The sequence below is a fragment of the Papio anubis genome, chromosome 6, assembly GCF_008728515.1.
Source record: "Papio anubis isolate 15944 chromosome 6, Panubis1.0, whole genome shotgun sequence".
NCBI lineage: Eukaryota > Metazoa > Chordata > Mammalia > Primates > Cercopithecidae > Papio > Papio anubis.
In genome coordinates, this window is record NC_044981.1 from 39,065,738 (window position 1) to 39,084,956 (window position 19,219).

The window sequence follows — 19,219 nt, forward strand, 5'->3', positions numbered from 1 at the left end:
GCTATTGTTGTCTGATACCAAGTAATCCGGAGGTAGGTGTTGCTGGTATCAATTTATCACTCAGTGATGCCAGAGACCTCGGCCTTTTCTACCATTCCATTCCACCACCCTCCAAAAGCTGGTTTTCTTCCTTGTGCTTAGAGTATCATGGTCACAAGATGGTTTCTGTAGCTCCAGGCATCACATCACATTCAAGGAAGGAAGAGGTCAGGGGAAGGACAGGACCATCTGGTGTCAGGGCAAATGCTGTAGGGCCATGACCTCTGCAGGAGATAGACCTCATCTTTCTAGGAGTGTCAGGTGGGACTGCAGAAATGTGGTGTGCCTAGCCTTTTGGACAAGTGGCCTCACCCTCCTGCAACTTGCTGCTCACTCAGTTCAGGTTTCCAAAGATCACCTGTGCAGATATGTGCTCATCAAGTGCAGAATCTTTATCCCTCACCAGATGGAGAGGGTGGAGGGCAGATGGAAGGACCCCATTCCCAAAGCGTCCTCCTCCTCCTGATGGCATTCAAGCTTCTCTCAAACACTGGAGGGGGAATCTCTGGGAACAGAACTATGCCCATCAGAGGTTACCAGCTTAGTTACTATAATGACTGTTTACCTCACCTTCCTCTCACTGTTCTTCTCTACAGCAATACGACTAGAAGCACATGCTGTGCTAGGCAGAGATTATTAGAGATGCAAGACCATAAAAAGGCCCCCTCTGTGCCAACTGTCTCTTCTACAGAGGTTCTAGTGCACACATTTGAAAATGGCAGCACTGGGTTCTTAATATTTCACCTTGATTTGCTGCCTTTTCTAGCAAGAACAGGAGGTACCTGGTGGTGAGATGAGCACCGTGCTGGGAGTCCAGTCCCGGTCCTGTGGCTGACCTTATTGTGTGGCCTTGGGCGAGTCACTTACTCTCTCCGTCTCCTCTTCTATAAAGTGGAAATGTTCATCATATGCACCCTGGAGAATTACATGCTTTCAAAAGATCTCACTGGCTGCTGTGTAAGCAACAGACTCGAAAGGCAAGATTTGCCAAGGAGTGGATATAGATTGTGAGAAAAAGATAATTAAGATTATGCCCAACACTTTTTCCCTAAATATCTGGGTGAATAGAAAGGCATTTACTCACTATGATATACTTTCCGCAGGAGGAAAGAAAGGGGCAGAGAACGCCTCGTAAACCACGGTGCCAGGGTCTGGGAGCAGGTAGGGCATGTGACATTATTGGTCTCTAGTAGCACAGTAAGAACCACCACTACACCTCACATCCCCGAGATGGCCCTTACGTTCTGGCAAACCAAAGGCTGAAGGCCCCTGAATGTAAAAGCTGGGAGGGCCACCTTCATCATTATCACCTGGGATGCTTGACAAAGATGGAGTACCCAAGCCCATCGGTACACCTTCTGAATTAGAACATCAGTGTCTGGGGGCTGGAAAGCTACCTGTAACAAGTTCTCTGGATGAATCTTGTATCTGCAAAGCCGATGTTCCCTGGCTCTAGCCTTCAATTTGCAGATAAAGAAACAGCTCTTAACCTCCAGGCCAGGTCTCTTCCATTATATCAAGCTTCTAGGGTCCTCAGTGGCTCAGCTGACATCACCCTTCACCGTGGCTTCCCCAGCTCTCTATCTCTTCTCACAGATAGGGTATCAGTCACAAGGGGTCCCAGAGAGGACACGTGGTCCTCCACCCCCACTGCTGGGAGGTGTCCTCACAGGTGGTCAGTGTGTCACTCCCGGGGGTAAAGGATGAAGACAGCTGGACTGATGGGAGAGCCTGTGGCTGGATGACTGTGAGGCAGTGTTCAGCCAGACACAGAAATGCAGTAGCAGATGTGGGACTGGGGTCCCCACACTCCTGACACTGCCCCTGCCGAGTGAGTTACTGAGACTGGAAGAAAGTGTTGCTGCTGATTCCCTCCACAAAGCCACCCCACAGCACACTCAACATTAACCCAAATGGAGAAAGGCTGAGACCAGGCTCTGATGAAACCATCTCAGTTCAAAGACTCAGTTTTGTGGCAAAACCACCAGCAGCTACACCCCTGAATCCCAGTACTGGGGATGAATTGGCAACTTTCTCATAAGGCCTTAAGCCAAACATGGCAGCCAGCAGCGGGCAGCACATGGCAATTCCAGCAGCATTATGTTTGACTGACTCCCCCTTCCTAAAGCCCCAGTTTCCAAGGAACAATGATGGCAGAGAGTGCTAGCAGAGGCCCTGCAGTCAGATGATTTAGCAAACCCACCTATTTTGTTAATGTCTAAGAATTATAGAGAGAAAAATCAGCCAGAGTTATACCTGGCCCCTTGGATTTTCATTGAACCCTACGAGTTTCATTATACTGACGGGCAAAACTTTCATTCTCTGCCTCTGAAATGTGGCCATCCGGTTACTCACCTGTTCTCCCCTATGCAGCGATGGGAGGACTTTGTATCACTACCTAGCTCCAGGTGAGCTCTTCAACTAGAAGGTGTGGGTGTCACATTCCACCTGGGAAGGGATGAGTCCCCAACAGCCAGGAAGTTCATTGTCTTTAATCACTCTAAGCTTTCATGCACACCTTCACATGGTTGCCCTTATGCACACACACAACTAAACACAGATTCAGATAAACACATACATACGCATTCCAAACAGGAGCTCACATGAATAAATATATGAAACACGTGAAATGAAAGTAGCCATCATCGTAAGTGCTTACGATATTTTAGGCAACATATGAAAGGCAAGGCAAGTGTTACTTCCTTTAACCCTCACAAGAACCCTTTAAGATAGGTGCCATTGTTATTATTATCTCCATTTCACAGATGAGGAAGCCCATTTGGGGTTTCCAGCTGTAAATGGTAGAACCAAGATTCTAGTGTGTCTCCGTGGTCTGTACTCTCAACCACTACCTCCCAGGTTCCCACTAGGACACATGCCACCCCCTGCACGGGTCCCCGCATGTATGGTGCTCCCACTCCCAACTCTTCGTGACCACACACATGCATCCCTGAATAAATGCACTGTGCTCTTTGGAGACATGCACCAAGTCAGCAGTGTTCAGTGTTTCTCTGACCCTCCCTGGAAGGGAATGGCAGTGCCTTCCAATGCTGTTTTAAGGCTCATTGGTTCCCCTCCAGTCCTCAGACCTCAAGAAATTGCCCATTTGTCTTATTCAAATACAGGCAAATTGCTGAGATGGGATAAGTCCTTGTTGAAGCTTCTTGGTGATAGGCAGATCAGGAACAGAAGCATGAACTTTAAATCATCTTATCTAAGTCCACAACATTTAATAAATCTGTGGTCAGGAGCTTTTTCACTTGCTGCTGCCAGTTAAAGAAAAGGGCAGTTTTACAGCTAAGCCCTAATATGCTGGCTCGTAAAGAAATCACTCCTTGTTCTGACTTATCAGCCTCCATTATCACTGCCTTAAGCCGAAACACACTGTTATGTTCTGCTGCTAACACCATTAGCTCAACGTGCACTAAAAATACCGAAAGCACCAAGGGACTTCCAGTCTCTAGCAAGTTCCTGGGGTGCAAAGCCCCTCCAGATAGGGTGAGAACTGCATGGAAAGAAGTGAGCTCTGTGTGGGCAAGGGCAACTGCCTGGGCGTGCCAAGCACTTCTCTGGGGGGTAGACATTAGCTGCCTCACCTCCAGGCTGCAGAGAGGACTCTTGGGCTCAAGCCTGGGCAGGTGCAAGGAGCAGGGCTGTTATTCACCCCTCTGGGCCTGAGCCTGGCTCCACGAGGTATTAGGAACGTAAACTTGGGCTTGAAATCTGATTCGGAATATGCTGACCATGGCCTTAGACAAGTCAACTTTCTAGGCCTCAGTGTCCCAATCTATGAAATGTGGATGATAAAAACAGCACCTGTCTTGAGTTCTTGAAAGAATTAACTAAAAAATGAGTTCACTGTTAGGGTTTTTGTTCTAGAAAACATCCTAGAGGGCCAGAAACATTTGAGAAAACCTTAGGAAGACTTGGTCCTGCCTGCATTTTCTTTGGAGGAAGGGGTGTTGCTGTGTGACCAGCAGAACTAGAAGATGAATGATCGTCCTAGATTATAGTCAAAGAAAGCCAGGATTTTGAGATGAGACATGGAAAGCCAGCCTCCAAGATGGGCCTTAATGATTCCGCCTCCTTCACCCTCTTGTGTGGTCACCTCTCACAAGGGCAGAGTGGGCTGTGTGACCCAGAGAATACAGTGGAGTGTTCTGTATGACTTCCAAAGCCAGATCATGTGGCTTTCATCTCGGTGGCTGGGATTGTTGTTCTGGGGAAAGTCAGCCACCTTGCTATGGGGATGCTTAAGCAGCCTTGTGGAGAGGCCTACATGGGGAGGAACTGAGGCCCCAGGCCAAGAACCAGCCCCAGTTCTCCAACCATATGAGTGAACCACCTTGGAGGTGGATCCTCAGCCCCAGTCAAGACTTCAGATGACTGTAGATAAGAGATCCTAAGGCAGAACCACCCAGCCAAGCCACTCCTGTATTCCTAATCCATGGAAACCATGAGAGATAATAAATGATTATTTGTTATAAATAATTTTGGGGTGACTTGTGACACACCTGAAGTGACCAGGACAGGGTCAAAACCCTTTTATAGGTTAGACAAGCCCATAAAAAGGTAGCTTGCCCAACATGGTGAATGGAACCCAGACTTCTGGGTCCTCAGTTGGCTCTTTCCATGTGCAACCTTGAACCTAGTGCTTGGCCTGGACTAACCTCTGGAAGCTGGATTCAATGGTACCCAGAAAGTTTCACACACACCTCTTCCTGTCCCCTATGGTCTCCCTTTGACACATTTCAGGGACCGAGACAAGGTTATTTAAAAAGCTATTATTGTAAAATTGCATCAGGGGCAGTTGGCACTCACCAAGTAACCATACGCTCCTCTGTATCTTCCAGCTTTCCTTGTAGTTAAGTGGGGATATGTGACTAGCTCTGGACAACAGGCTATAAAGAAAGGTGGCACTACTTCCAGGCAACAGTACTTAAGAGTTAGTGCATGACCCTCAGCTCCCTCCTTTCTTACTTCAGCAACCAGGAAGTCACCTGTTCTAAAGTCTGTATCTATAAGATGTAGCCTGGATCCCTGAGCCTTTAGCTGGAAGAGAACTTCTCTGGAGAGCCAATAGACCAATAACAGATTTTAAATGAACCAAAAAGAAACCTTTATGTACTAAGCTACTGAAATTTCAGAGTTTATTACTGCAACCTAGCTTAGCTTAACTTGACTAATATACCATGTGTTCCAGATGACACTGCCACTAGTTGGAATAGGGTTATGCAACCCATACTGGACTATGGTGGAGTGAAGAATAAGTTATTATAGTGGTAAGTCACTGAGATTTTAAGCTTTAGTATCTTATTGTATCAGAGACTCCTAACTTATTAATAAATCAACTGGAAATGCACCTTGTAACTGAGGATCCCTTAAAATAAGAAAATTCAATAGTGAAAGATAAAAATAGACACAAATATTATCAGCAAGTTTCTGTGTGAGTGCAAGTCACAGCAAATCAAACTAACAGTGACTAAAACCGTGAGGACACTTATGGATGGTTTACTTCACAAGAAGTCAGAGTTAGGCAGTTCAACTATTAGGTCAGCAGGTCCATGATGTTATCAGAGACCCAGACTCTCCCTCCTTCCTCTATGAGTCCTCAGTTTCCTGATTTACATCCTTATTGTCTTATGATCAAATGATGCTGCCACAGCTCTAACTATCATATCCTTGCATAACCACTTTTTTTTTTTTTTTAATCAGGAAGGGAGACAGGAAAAAAGAGCATTTCTCCATGAGTGGCTCTGTCTTATCAGAGAAGAAAGCCTTTCTTAGATATCCCCAGAAAACTTTCCCTTAGACATCTTACTGGCCACAACTGATTCATAAACAAAAGGAAAGAGATTTACCATGTCATTGGGATCATTACCAAATGAGAAAAGTCAGGATTATCTTAGCAAGAAATGAAGGTAATAGCCATTATATTGGGTAGATTATCAATAGTGTCTGCCCCATATATAAATTTGTCTCATTGCCTAACACCGTGGTATTAAAAAAGGAAAAAAAATTGGTAAGACAATGGTTAGAATACCATTGTCTCCCTCTGGGAATCCATATTCTTCCTTTTCTTCGAGTCCCTTTTTTTCCAGTTAACTGAGGCTCAGAGAGAAGGAGGACTTGCCCAAGGTCTCCCTGCTGATTGATAACAGAGCTGAATCTTCAAGCCAGATCCCTTGGCTCTTGGACAAAGTTTGAGTCCATGCTAATATTTCTCACTGTGAGTTTCATAGAACATTTTTCATGATATTCTCTATAAATCAAAAAGGGTTGAGCAATCAAGTAACTTTTTTAAAATGCTACCTACTTGATGTCTGTCTGGTGATTCGTTATGCCCACTAGTATATTAAAGTCTCTGAGAAGTCCTGCAGCAAAGGACACATCTTATAACATTTAACCTTGTAGTTCCCAAAATGTATTTGAGCATGGAATTGCCACTTCACAGCACCTGTTAACATCTCATGGGACTAGTGTTTTGGAGAACACCCTTTGGAAATGCTGTCCTAAACAAAGCAGCTTCCAGCCACCCGATCCCATAGCATAACCACTGGGCTGAACAAATCCATCTGTGGAGACAGGGGTAATTAGTTCAGCATGTGCTGCTGTGCTTCTACTGCATTATGGTTCACGTTCCACTCAGGTGGTAGATTTTTTCCCTGGTTAATGAAGAGGTTATTTTTGTGTGTTCATTTAGGGATTGCAATCACTTTCAAGAAAGAACCAGAGTGCATCATTGGAAAGAATGAGCATGGCATTGGGAGGTTATGGAGAAATCCACTTAGATGTATCTCTGGCCCAAAGAATGCTGGCAATGGCAGTCTGCAGAGCTTTACCACACCCATCAAGCACACAGCACCTCTGCAGACATCATCTCATCACTCTAACAGCATTTGGGCAGGGCCTTGACTACCTCTTTGCATGTGGCCAATATTCTCCCAACCACTGCCTATACAATCTTGGAAGATTCCCTTCTCTTGGGTCTAAGTTTCCTTGTCATCTATTGATAAGGACATTTATATACTTCGGACACTTGTCCCCTCCAAATTTCTGTTGAAATGTGATCCCTAATGTTAAGAGGTGGGGCTTAGTGGGAGGTGTTTGAGTCATGGGGACAGATTCTTCATGAATGCCTTGATGCCCTCCCCACAGTAATGAGTGAGTTCTACTAGTTCATGGGAGAGCTGGTTATTTAAAAGAGCCTGGCACCTCCACCCCTCTCTCTTGCTCCATCTCTCAGGATGTGACACGGTGGCTCCCCTTCTCCTTCCATTATGATTGGAAGCTCCCTGAAACCCACACCAGAAGCAGATGCCAGTGCCACGTTTCTTGTACAGCCTGCAGAACTATGAGCCAAATAAATCTTTTTTTATTTACAAATTACCCAGCCTCAAGTATTCCTTTATAGCAGTGCAAAATCGACTGATATAGGCACTGAGACCTGGAATGCTTACAGGTCCTGGGCTCGGGGTCTAGGTCTTGGATCATGGACTTCTTTCCCTCCCACAAGGCTACCTCCTCAGGAACAGTAGGAGCCATGAAGCGCCTGATATTCCACGATCACTTAGATTTTTTTTTTTTTTTTAAGAGACAGGGTCTCGTTCTGTCACCCATGCTATAATGCACTGGCACAATTATAGCTCACCGAAACCTTGGATTCCTGGGTTCAAAAAATCCTCACGCCTCAGCCTCCCTAGTAGCTAGGACTACAGGCATGTACCACCGTGCCTGGCTAATTTTTAAATTTTTTTGTAGAGACAAAGTCTCGCTATGTTGCCCAGGCTGATCTTGAACTCCCGGCCTCAAGCAATTCTCCTGCCTCAGTATCTCAAAGTGCTGGGATTAGAGGTGTGAACTACTGCACTTGGCCAAGATTTTTAAATCTTTTGTTGAAGTAATCACACCGAGAAGTGCGCACATCAGAAGTATTCATCTCAGTGAAAGTTTACAAACTGATCATGTCAGAGTAACTAGCACTTCTTAAGATAAGAACATACCATACCAGCACCACAGAAGCCCACTTGGCTGGGCACGGTGGCTCAGACCTGTAATCCCAGTACTTTGGGTGGCCTAAGTGGGCAGATCACGAGATCAGATCGAGATCATCCTGGCCAACATGGTGAAACCCCGTCTCTGCTAAAAATACAAAAATTAGCTGGTTGTGGTGGCGCGTGCCTGTAATCCCAGCTACTCGGCAGGAGAACCGCTTGAACTCAGGAGGGGGAGGTTGCAATGAGCCAAGATTGCACTGCTGCGCTCCAGCTTGGTGACAGAGTGAGACTCCGTCTTAAAAAAAAAAGGAAAAAAAAAAAAAAAAAAAGCCCCCTTGTGCTGCCTTCCAGTTACTATGCTCCCAGGGGAGCCACCATCTGCTGTCTAATGCCATAGATGGGTTTTGTCTGTTACTGAACTTTATATAAATGGAATCAAACAGTGTATACATATTCTCTCATGTCTGGCTTCTTTTGCTCGAGTATGCTTATGTGATTCTTTCATGTTGTTGAGTGTAATTGCAGGTCATTAATTCTCACTGCTGTGTAGTATTCTTTTGTGTGAATATGCCACTTTTGATTTATCTATTCTACTCTTGACAGACACGTTTATTCAGGTAGTTTCCAGTTTGGTGCTATTCAATATAGCGCTTCTATGAATATTCTAGCACCTGTCTTTCAGAGAATCATATGGACACACTTCTATTGGTGTATTATACCTAGGAGTAGAAATATTGGACCATAGGATATACTTTGGTAGTATTTCCAAACAGTCATCCAAAGTGGCTTTATCAATGTATTATCGCAGTGGCTGTATAGAAGAGTTCAGTTGCTCCACATCTTCCTCAGCACCCAGTATTTTTCATCTCCTTTACTTTGGTCTTCCTGGTGAGTGTGTAGTGGCATCCCACTGTGGTTTTAACATGCATTTTCCTTCAGACTAATGATGTGAGCACCTTTTCATGTTTATTGGCCATTTGACTATTCATTTTCAAGTAATGTACAAGGCTTTTCTTCATTTTTCTCTTGAATTGTCTTTTTCTTATTAATACACTGTAATATAAACACAGGGGCCTGGTAACTTCCTACCCACCCACCACAACACACCCCACTCTATTTGACTAACAGAAACAAGAGAGTATGAAATCAAGCCTAGGTGAGCAAAGAATGCTCTCTTGATGTGGGGCACTTCCAGCAGGAGCTGAAGTCTACTCCTCAGCTCCTAACATCCCTCCTCTTCTCAAGGCCAGACCGACAGACGAGACAGAGAGAGATGTCATTTTCACACAGTGAGTAACTGCTAAGTCTACAGTATGTTCTGAGCACTGCTCTGGGGGTTGGAAATTCTGCAGTGGACAAGACAAGACAGACCAGTCCTTAGGAACACAGATGGTCAATTGAGCACGAGAATAGTGCTCCATCCTTTCTCCTCTGGAGCTGGGCTGAACTTCCTCACCCAAGACTGTAGGAGTGATGAGTGCCCTGGCTAGTAACAACAATAATAATAAACTGCTGACACTTACTGAGCACTTCCTATGTCCCAGGTGTTATGCTAAGTACTTCCATGTGTTAAGCCCATAGTTCTCAAATTTTAATGCTTATCAGCATTGTCTAGAGGGTATATTAAACACAGACTGCTGCTGGGCCCTGCCAGTTTCTGACTCGGGGGCCTGGGAATTTTCCTTTCTAACAGACTCCCAGATAATGCTAATGGTGCAACCATTTAAGTCACTATGTCAGAGCAACCCTATGGGGTAGGGACTATTATAATCTCCGTTACCCTGTGATGCCACTGAGGCACAAACAAGCTAAGCAATATCTATGCCTCTGGCCACACTGCTAATAATCGGTGGAACTGGTATCAGAATCAAAGCAGCATGACTTCACAGAGCACACACTTGTCTATTAACTACACCACACTATGCCCCAAGTAGCTTGCTTTTAAAGGCTCTCATAAACAGTCCAGCTTAACTGCCGAAATAAGAGCCAGGTGTAGCCTATAGCCTCTATTCCCATTAGGTAAATCTGTCCTTTGAGCACTCGTGGATGAGTATATATCTGTTCTCATCCTGCAGAGAGGTGCCAACTACTGTGACAGGTGGATAAGCAGTGGAGGACAGGGACGTATGTTAGGGTTTGCAGCTTTAAAATCTATATATGAATCCCAACTCCAGGCCTTACTTACTACCTTTGAAACCTTGGAAAGTCCTTAAGGTAACTGAGCTTCATTTTCTTCATTATTGTTACAAGAAAAATATATAAAGTAATTTAAAACCCCAACTGATGATAGCTGTTTTATCCTACCAGCTGGAAGGGCATAATTCCCCCGCAGGCAAATGGCTCTTTGTTTAACAGTCTCCTGATGTAGCACAGCGAGTATGAATGGAGAGGCCCTGAAAGCTCAGACTACATCAAGTCAGATCAGGAGGTGTTGGGAGAAACTGGGGGAGGGAAGCAAAGGGCAGGGACAGAAGACAAGGGCCGGGGCCAGGGATCTGGGAGAGCCAAAGAGAAGTAATTCAAAGGCGCACTGGGAGGATGGGGTGTTCCATGGGGGTGGTGGACAGGGAGACCAGACAGAGGCACTTAAGAAAATTGGTATTTAAAATCCAGTTCTAAGTAATTTGCTTTCTGATGGTATGATGTCACCACCACTTTCTCCCCCATTACCTCCAAATTCTGCTACTACATGGTGTGTGTTTCTGTATTTAGCAAATAAGCGAATAAATGGGGTTAAACATAAAGACAATATGCCCACCACGAGGAATGCAAACAGACCTCCATGTGGATGACCCACCATGGCAACGAGAAAGCACACAACTTAAAAAAAAAAGTAGTATTTGTGCCTCAGACTGCAGAGCCCCTGAGAGCAGGATCCAAGCCCAAGACCCCTTCCTGCCCTGAACCTGAACTGGTAAGTTGGCATGAAGGAGGATGGCGATTCCTGCCTTATGAGTAGGGTGGACATTGAGCCCTGGTCCATGCCCCTGTGCTGGAAATGTGGGTGTGCTGGCTGAGGAGGAAGTCATGGAGGTTTCCAATATGTTATTCCATGGAGTCCACAAAGTAGATCTGGGAAAGTTTCTCTTGATGGATGTAATCAGAGAAATAAATAATTCACCTAATAAATGAAAAAAGAATAATAAAATTAAAATGGCACCATCTGGCAACCCCTGTGAATTAATGAATTCAGGCATTGCTCACTGAGCTGCTAACATTACAAAAAGTGAAACAATCAGACTTTTGCGCCTTTTAACCTAAGAATACACCACTACCCATGAGAGAGTGAGTAGTTTTGCCAAGAGAGAATCAGGGGGAGAGAGGAACGAGAGAGGAAGGGAGGGAGAGAGAAAGAGAAAGAATAAAAGAAAGAAGGATAGAGGGAGGGAGGAAGAGAGAGAGAGAGAAAGCTGAATCAACTCAAGCCTGTGGGTCCAGCTGGCAATCTACAGGAAATACAGAGGACACAGGAACATGTTAAAGGACACCAAAGGAATGCAATCAGTAAAGACCAAATAATGGAAAACTATGGCACAAATGGCCCAATTTCATCCCTAAGTTGCAAGGGGGGGAAAAGAAGATGGGAGGAACTATAGACTAATAAACACTTAAAGACATATCAACCACTCAAAATGTGTGGCCATTATTCAAATTCTGACTTAAATAAATAATTTTTTTAAATGTCATGGAGGCTCTTCTTCTGCCTCAAAGTAGAACATTATCTAACCCATGTTGGATTAGGTTTAGGTCCAGGGAGCGGTAGAAAACTTCCTGCTCAATTCTTGGGGCTGTGTTCATTCCTAGTCCTCAAGCTTGTGATGAATAAACACTTTGGTTGTAGGATCTGGCTCTGTTGTTTGACGAAGGTCTTACACATTTTCCCACCCATCCCTTCACTGGGCCTTCTCAGGCAACCAGATGGATTGAGGAGCAGAGAGTTAGGAAGGGAAAAGAATATGTCTTTAGGGGAAGAAGCCTATTTTAGGGGTGAGAAGAAAAGGATAACTTCCTAGAATGGTGGGGCTACACTGAAATGCCTGACACCACCCCCTGCTCTCATATCAGCAGGGAGATGTAGAAATCATTGAGACTTAAACTGCGGCAGCCACCTTGTCAGGAGCTGAGAGAGGCGCGGATAGCCACAGGATGTCAGTCAGGCTAATGAAGGTATCAAGTCCTCCTTAGCACCAGAACACGAAGCTCCTGAGTCAGAAGGAGCAGAATCAAAGTCATGTTGCCAGGAGAAATATTTTTTGTTCTTATGAGGCTGGACTTTGCTCTCCTGGGAGAAAACCCTAACATTTCCTTAGTGGGGTATGTTTGTATTTTTGATAGCTAGTGAGGAAATCAGCCATAGCACTCACTGGTGGGACTAACCTGGAATCCCAGAAGAAAAAGAGGTGGAGGGGGAGGTAGCTGAATCTGCTCAAGCCTATGGACCCAGATTCTAATTTGTGGAAACACAGAAGACAGAGAAATATGTTAAAGACTACCACACTATAGGGATGCAAGCAATAAAAGCCTAGCACTGGAAGACTGCAAAGAACAGGAATTCAAATCATTGATAAGTTACAAGGGGAAAAAAAGGGTGGGAAGACATAGATTTTTTTTTTTTTTAATTAGCCAGGCCTGGTGGCATACCCCTGTATTCCCAACTATTGGGAAGGCAGAGGTGGGAGGATTGCTTGTGCCCAAGAGGTCAAGGTTGTAGTGAGCTATTATCATACCACTACACTCCAGCTTGGGTAACAGAGTGAGATCTCCATCTCTAAAAAGTAAATAAAATGAAAATTAAAAAAAAAAAAAGACTTAGAAGACACGTCACCCTCTCTAACCGAACCAGACAGCACCCTTCCTGCTCTCAAATGACGTAGCTTGAGCAGAGGAGATGTTCTGAGGACACAGCTAAGTTAGCTAGACAGAAGGGGAGACTGAGGCTGGGGATGGGATATCCTCTTCCTTCTGGAAGAAGGGAGACAGCTGTGCATGGAGGAGGTAGGAAAATGACCTGGGGTCTTAAAAGAGGAGGCCACTGCAAGAGGAGGTCAGGAAACTCGAGAGAGGCCTCTGGAGGGTGTGGCAACCATGTGAAGAAACTCCTTTTAAAGATGTAATTTGAAAAGAGCTTCTGCCCCGTGAACAGAGAGAGCAGCTACTGAGTTGATGAATGAACAGCCTCTTTTCTTCCCATCTTCACAGCTCTGACCCTTCAGGGGAAGACTTGTATCAGTAGGAATCTAGTCAGGTTCTGCCATCATGGGAAGTGAGCACTAAAACGTGCCATGGGCCCAAGGTCTACACAGATACCGTTTGGGAGAAGGTGCTTAAAGATGTGGCTCCTGCCCCCACAGTGTCCTGTCTACACCTTCATAGTACTGCAAAGCGGACCTGATGAGGAACGTGGGGAGGAGAAGGGCACTCCAGACAAGGACACGAACCCTTCCCCCATCATGTCACCAAGCAGAGCAGTACCAAATGGAGCATGGAGGTCCCTATGGCTGAACAAATGGGGTCACCACTGATTAACGGCAGCCCCAGAAAGACCTAGAGGAGGTAAGGTAGGCGCTGAAATACACCTCCATGCTTGAGAGCTGGGAAAACTGAAGGCCATAATCTCTCCGCTAGAGATTATTAAGAAATGGTTCTGAGTGTCTTAGTCCATTTTGTATCATTGTAACAAAATATCAAAAATTAGGTAATTAATAAAGAACATATTTATTTCTTACAGTTCTGGAGGCTGGGAAGTCCAAGGCTAAATGACCTGTACCTGGTGAGGGCCTTCTTGCTGTGTCATCCTATAGTGGAAGGTGGAAAGGCAAGGAGCAAGAGGGGGGCAAACCCACGTTTATAACGAGCCTACTCTCATGATAATGACATTAATCCACTCATGAGGATTGGATGGCCTGATCACCTCTTGCTAGGCCCTGCCTCCCAACACTGTTGTATTGGGAATTAAGTTTTCAATACATGAACTTTGGAAGACACATTCAAACCATAGCACTGAATAACAGAAAATGAGAGGATGGTGATTCTCCCAGATTAAACTAGTAACATGGTGATAAACTCTCAAAGCCCCTCAATAGTGCTGCAGGCATGGTCTTGCATGTAGTCTCTTGTGGAGGTATAAAGGTGCTCCTTCCTCCAGTTGGACCCAGTCTGGATCCAAGGAACTCCACTTTTACTTTCAGCTGGTGCCTCTGTGCAGTTGAAAAGGCATATATCTGCATGTAGCCCTCTGGGTAAAGGTAATATGTATCTCCCATGGAGGAAGGTGGGGGTTAGAGAAAGGGCCCATGTACCTAAGGGGTTTTGGAGCAGGGCAGAAGACTAATCCCACAGGCTCTGGCCGATGGTCTCCCTGTGAGTCCTCTGCCTTCAGGGGCTTCCTGGTGTTCCTGTATTTCTTTTCCGAAGCTCAGTGATCTGGGATTTGTTGGAGCAGAAATGGAGACAGTGAAACCAAGCAACAGATACAGGCATGTTTACTAGGAGAGTAAAGGGAATAAACTGGTACCGGGGATCTGGCAGGATCTGATGGGGCTTCCACTTAAAGTCACTTATCTGGATTTCTGTCTAGCCTCTCCTGCTGCCCTTCCCACTACTACCACTCCTGGGCATCTGGGCTGTGCAAATAAACCCAACCCTGACTGGGCTGGAAGCAGGCAAGTGACAGGAAACCAGATAAAAGGTAAAGAGGCTTCCCGTCTGTCTTCTGGGGCCCTGTGGCTGGAGAAACTGAGGGTGGGGAGATTGGATCACTTCCGCCATGAGGGCTTCAGCTGCATCCTGTTCTCATAGCCCCCTCCCTCCTTCCTGCCCCCTCCAATTTATCTCTGAAGCTGTGTGCATGTCATCTCTAATGGCTAACATTTATTGGGCACCTGCTATGTGTGTTCTGGGCACCAGGCCGAACGCTTTACACACTCCAGCAGACTCGGCTCTGAGCTGCAAGCAACAGAAACCAACTCTGGCTGATTTAAACATAAAAAAGAATTTACTAAAAACATCTTTGCTTGCTCATGGAATCTCTAAAGGGCCTAAATACCAGGTTTGGGGCTACACACTCAAGAATAACACCCAAAGAGATGCTGCTGCAAAAATGGCCCACGTTTGAACACCACTGTTGCTGGGCTGGCCCTAGGCTTGGAGCTTGCCAGCTGGATGCTGGCCACCAAATTAGCAGCACAGCCACTGCTGTCCTGGGAACTCTTAAAATGGTTGCAGCAGCCAGAGATAATTCTTTAGGATCCCCCTGAGTCTCGGGCAGGTGCATCCAAATGGCAGAGCCAAGTCTTCCATAGTAGAAGGTGGGCTCTGCCACCCACTCTGATCCCAACATAGGGAGAAATCTCCAGACACAGGGAGAGAGTGAGGTTGGCCACAAAAACAGACACCTGTCCACTTCACATGCTTGTTCTTGTTTCTCTCATTTAAATCCTGAGGGTCGATATATCATTCTCACTCATAAGAACAGGTACATGAGGGTCAGAAATATTAGCCAAGGATACACAGCTAGTCAGCAGCAGAAAGTCCAGGAGGATTGAGGGCTAACTGACTCCAGAGAGACCATCTCCTAACCCTAACTCTCTTAAGACTCCTGTCTGCAGCACTGCCAGACAGAAAGGACCAGTCTGCAGGAGAAAAATAAAGCAAGACAGAGAGCGAGAGACAGAATGCGTGTGTGTGTGTCTGTAAATGTGTGCATGTATGTGTGTGTGAATTATATGTGTGTGTCCATGTGAATCTGTGCATGTATGTGTGAGTGTATAAGTGTATGTGAATTGTATATGTGTGTTTGCATATGTCAGTATGAGTGTGTGTGTATGTAAATGGTGTGTGTGTGTTTGGGGGGAGAGGGTGGGTTCAGGACCTCCCCCTGACCCTGCCCATTTAGGATATCAGGAGCTGACTGTAACAGCCATGCCCTATCTACCCATTCCAGGGATAAGAGCACATCTTTACCTAAAGGGGCTCCCTACTCTGGATTTTATGAAGTTGACCAAAAGGATCTATAAAGAGAACTGAATGCAGGGTTGACATTCTAAATCCTTAATACTCTAGTTGCTACTGGCCATGACCACATCCACACAACTCAACATGCTGCCCTGATGCCCATCCTCTCATCAGCAGCCCTGACAGTGTGCAGTGTGGGCTGGGTATATAGAAACCACACAAACTCGGAAGGAAACATGGGGTCTTTGAAATCAGTCCCACTGGACTGTGAGTTTTGTGTCTCTCTTGTTCATCTGAGGGCCCGGGGCTGCCCCATGCTGGCACATGGTAGGTGCTCTGTTGAATGAATAAATGAATGGACAAGTCAGTGAATGAATGAACAGGCCTTCTCACTAACAAAATCACAGTGCCCTGGACCAGCATGTACCAGGTGGGTCACCTCCATGATCCTGGTCTGCCTTGACCCCTCTTTTTTCCAGACCCCACACCATCCAACAGAGGCTGTGTTCATGTCTTGCTTCTTCTAGCTTTTTCCCATGTCCTGGCATTTGCTTATTCATCTGCTTAAAACACTCTTCCAGAGGATGAAATCTGTCCCCATTAGTTTCTACAGGAAGGCTTTGATTCCCTCCAACATGTTCTGGAAATGCTGGACAAGTAGTAGAACAACTCACCACACCTCAAGGAAGATTCCATGGATATGCAGCCAGGGAGCAGGGACAGGAGACAGAAAGAGGCTGAATCTGAGGATAGCACAGTGCAGCACCCTCAAGCCTGGACTCAGGGGACTGCAGAGCCCACGCGACAACAGGACTGGCCCATAACTAAGCTGCCATTTTCCTGACTGCACAGTATTTGCTCACCCGGCAGTCAAGATACCAAAAAGGTTAATATTATGTTTGATGCTCAGATGACCTGCTGCAGACCCAGGATCTCAACTCAAGACCTGGAGGAGAATCCAGTCTTTCAGTGAAAGAAGTTACCTGCTTATTGCATCCCATAATGAAGCAGAGTCCTTGCTCTCTGTTGCCCAGGCATCTCAACCCAGGACTCTGAGGCTTTGGTTTGTGCATCTGGCCCCCTGCACATCTGGAGTGTTGGAATTCAGAGAGTGCAGCGGCAGCTTCTGTGGGCCCTGCCTGAAGGAAGCCTCAAGAGCGAAGCACTGTTCCAGTCTCAGAGCCTGTGTGTCTGAGCTCAGTGTAGTTCCAAGGCACCAGCATATGCTGGTTTCATCTCCCCTCTGCCTGGCCCCTCTCTGGTGATTCTCTCTCTTCTCTCTGCCAGCCCAAGCCTTCTCTGGTGGGAGAGAGGGACAACTGTGTTGCAGGCAGGGAACTGAAAGGGAGAGGATGTCCCAGAGGAGCTGACAGCTCACAACTGTCGCTCACCACAGCAGGGAAGGTTGCCTTCTCCTGGCCAGTTTTGTTTTCTCCTCTTCCAGCCCTCATGCCTATTTGCCGGGGGAAAAGTGTCAGTGTCAAGGCTCAGGCGTGTCATCTCCCTTGCTGCCAGCAGGCCTCCCGCTTCCTACCAAAGGGCTGCTGGAGGGGAAAGGCCACCTCGGCTGAACCGTGCCAAGGTGAGGGATCCCTACGAAGAGCCAGCATCATCCTCCTGGCCTGGCTTCAAGTCCTCAGGGAGCCACAGCACAGCTCCTTTACCTCCCACAGATGCTGGCTTCCCTGCATTGCCCTGTTTACATTTGCAACCCACGCCCCTGAGCTCCAGGCCCTCCCAGAGGTTACAGGACTTGCAATAAAGGTGTCCACAAAAGAAGAATAAAGCAGGCTGAGGGGAGTGTGAGCTAGAGAAATCGCCGCTTTACCCAGGGCAGTCAGGGAAGTCTCTCTGTGGAGGTGACACTTGAGCCTGGAGACCTGCAAGAGGTGAGGGGCGAGCTGGGTGGACACTTGGGAAAGCTCAATCCACAGGGAAGAGCATGTATCACCCCTGCAGAGAGGGGTCCAGCTGGTTGGAAGAGAGCGAGGAGGCTGTGTGGAGTAGAGGGGACAGGGGAGAGGCTGAGGAAATGAGACCAGAGCAGGGCTGAGCAGGTCAGTGGCAACTTTCAAAAAAACCATTTTAGGCATTTAAGTATCATTAAATTCTCACTCAGACACTCTCAGATAAGTATAATTATTATCCCCATTTTCCAGGTGAGGAAACTGAGGAGGCGAGCGGTTACGTGATTTCCCACAGATCACAGAGCCAGGATTCAAGCAGTTCTTGCCTGTGAGTTGCACACCAAACCGGTTTGCTACGTCACCCGTAATAGTAATTCATCCACCTGAGTCGGGCAGACACGAATCCCAGTGCTGGACAGCAGCGCAGGATCTCTATGGCCCTGGCAGGTGAATTCTCCTTCGTGTGCTTCTGCCTCCTCACATCCTGCCCCTCACAGGGTCATAGTGAAGGAGGAAGCAGAAATGAGCAGACATGGCTTCATGCGGTCTTCCCCACCCCCTGTTTCAGGCAGATGGGGGCAGATTCCAGAAACCAGGGGTAAAGAAGGTCAGTCTGAAATCTGAGTGGGAGTGGGCAGCTCTGCTACAGAAACCACAGGGCATGAAGGTGAGGGCTCTGGTGGAGGGTGTGACTTCCCAGGGTGCCGAGGGAGTGGGTACCAGAAGGCCTTAGGCCTGGCTCTTCATGGGAAAGGCTTAGCTCTGAAAGGCAGAACACCCACAGATAAGAGGAAGGAAGAGTGGGTCAAGTGAAGGATTTTCAAATGAAAGGAGGCTTGAAGCAGTGGAGAGAGTGGGAGGGAGATGGGGAGTGTTAGAGACGGTGATAGCAGGTGGGTGCTCTCAGGGCCAGTGTTTGAAATAACCAGGCGTGGCCCTTGGTTGGCTGTCCACACCCCAGGTGCAGCTATACTCACTGTTGGCAGAGTTTGGCCCTGTGTGTCATTATTTGCAGAGCTTGGAGCTGTTTGCAAAGCATGTCATTGCCTGTGTCACCATTTGCAGACCGTGGCACTGTTCGTTATTCTGTGGAGTTGAGTTTTATTTGCAGAGTTCGGTATTATTGGGAGAGGCTAGCACTGTTTGTGTCACTGTTTGCAGTACTTGTCACGGTGTCTGTTGGTGTTATGACGTCGACAGAGCCCATTCCTCCCTATTTCTCTGTTTGCTGAGCCAGTCAGTGCTGATGTTACTGTCTCTGTGGATGTTTGGGGTCTGTCACTGTCAGAGGTATGGTCTGCAGTGCCCTCACTTCCTGGGTCC

General features: G+C 46.6%; 1 long non-coding RNA gene across 1 annotated transcript in view; it reads right to left on the reverse strand.

Moving 5' to 3' along the window:
- Nucleotides 1-18,976, reverse strand: part of LOC103883665 — a 53,959-nt gene extending 34,983 nt beyond the window's left edge. The window contains exons 1-2 of the long non-coding RNA XR_645971.4: nt 18,874-18,976; nt 14,336-14,459 (exon numbers count right to left, since the gene is read on the reverse strand). This is a non-coding gene — a long non-coding RNA (uncharacterized LOC103883665). The remainder of the gene's footprint in view (nt 1-14,335; nt 14,460-18,873) is intronic.
- Between the last annotated feature and the right edge of the window lie 243 nt (nt 18,977-19,219).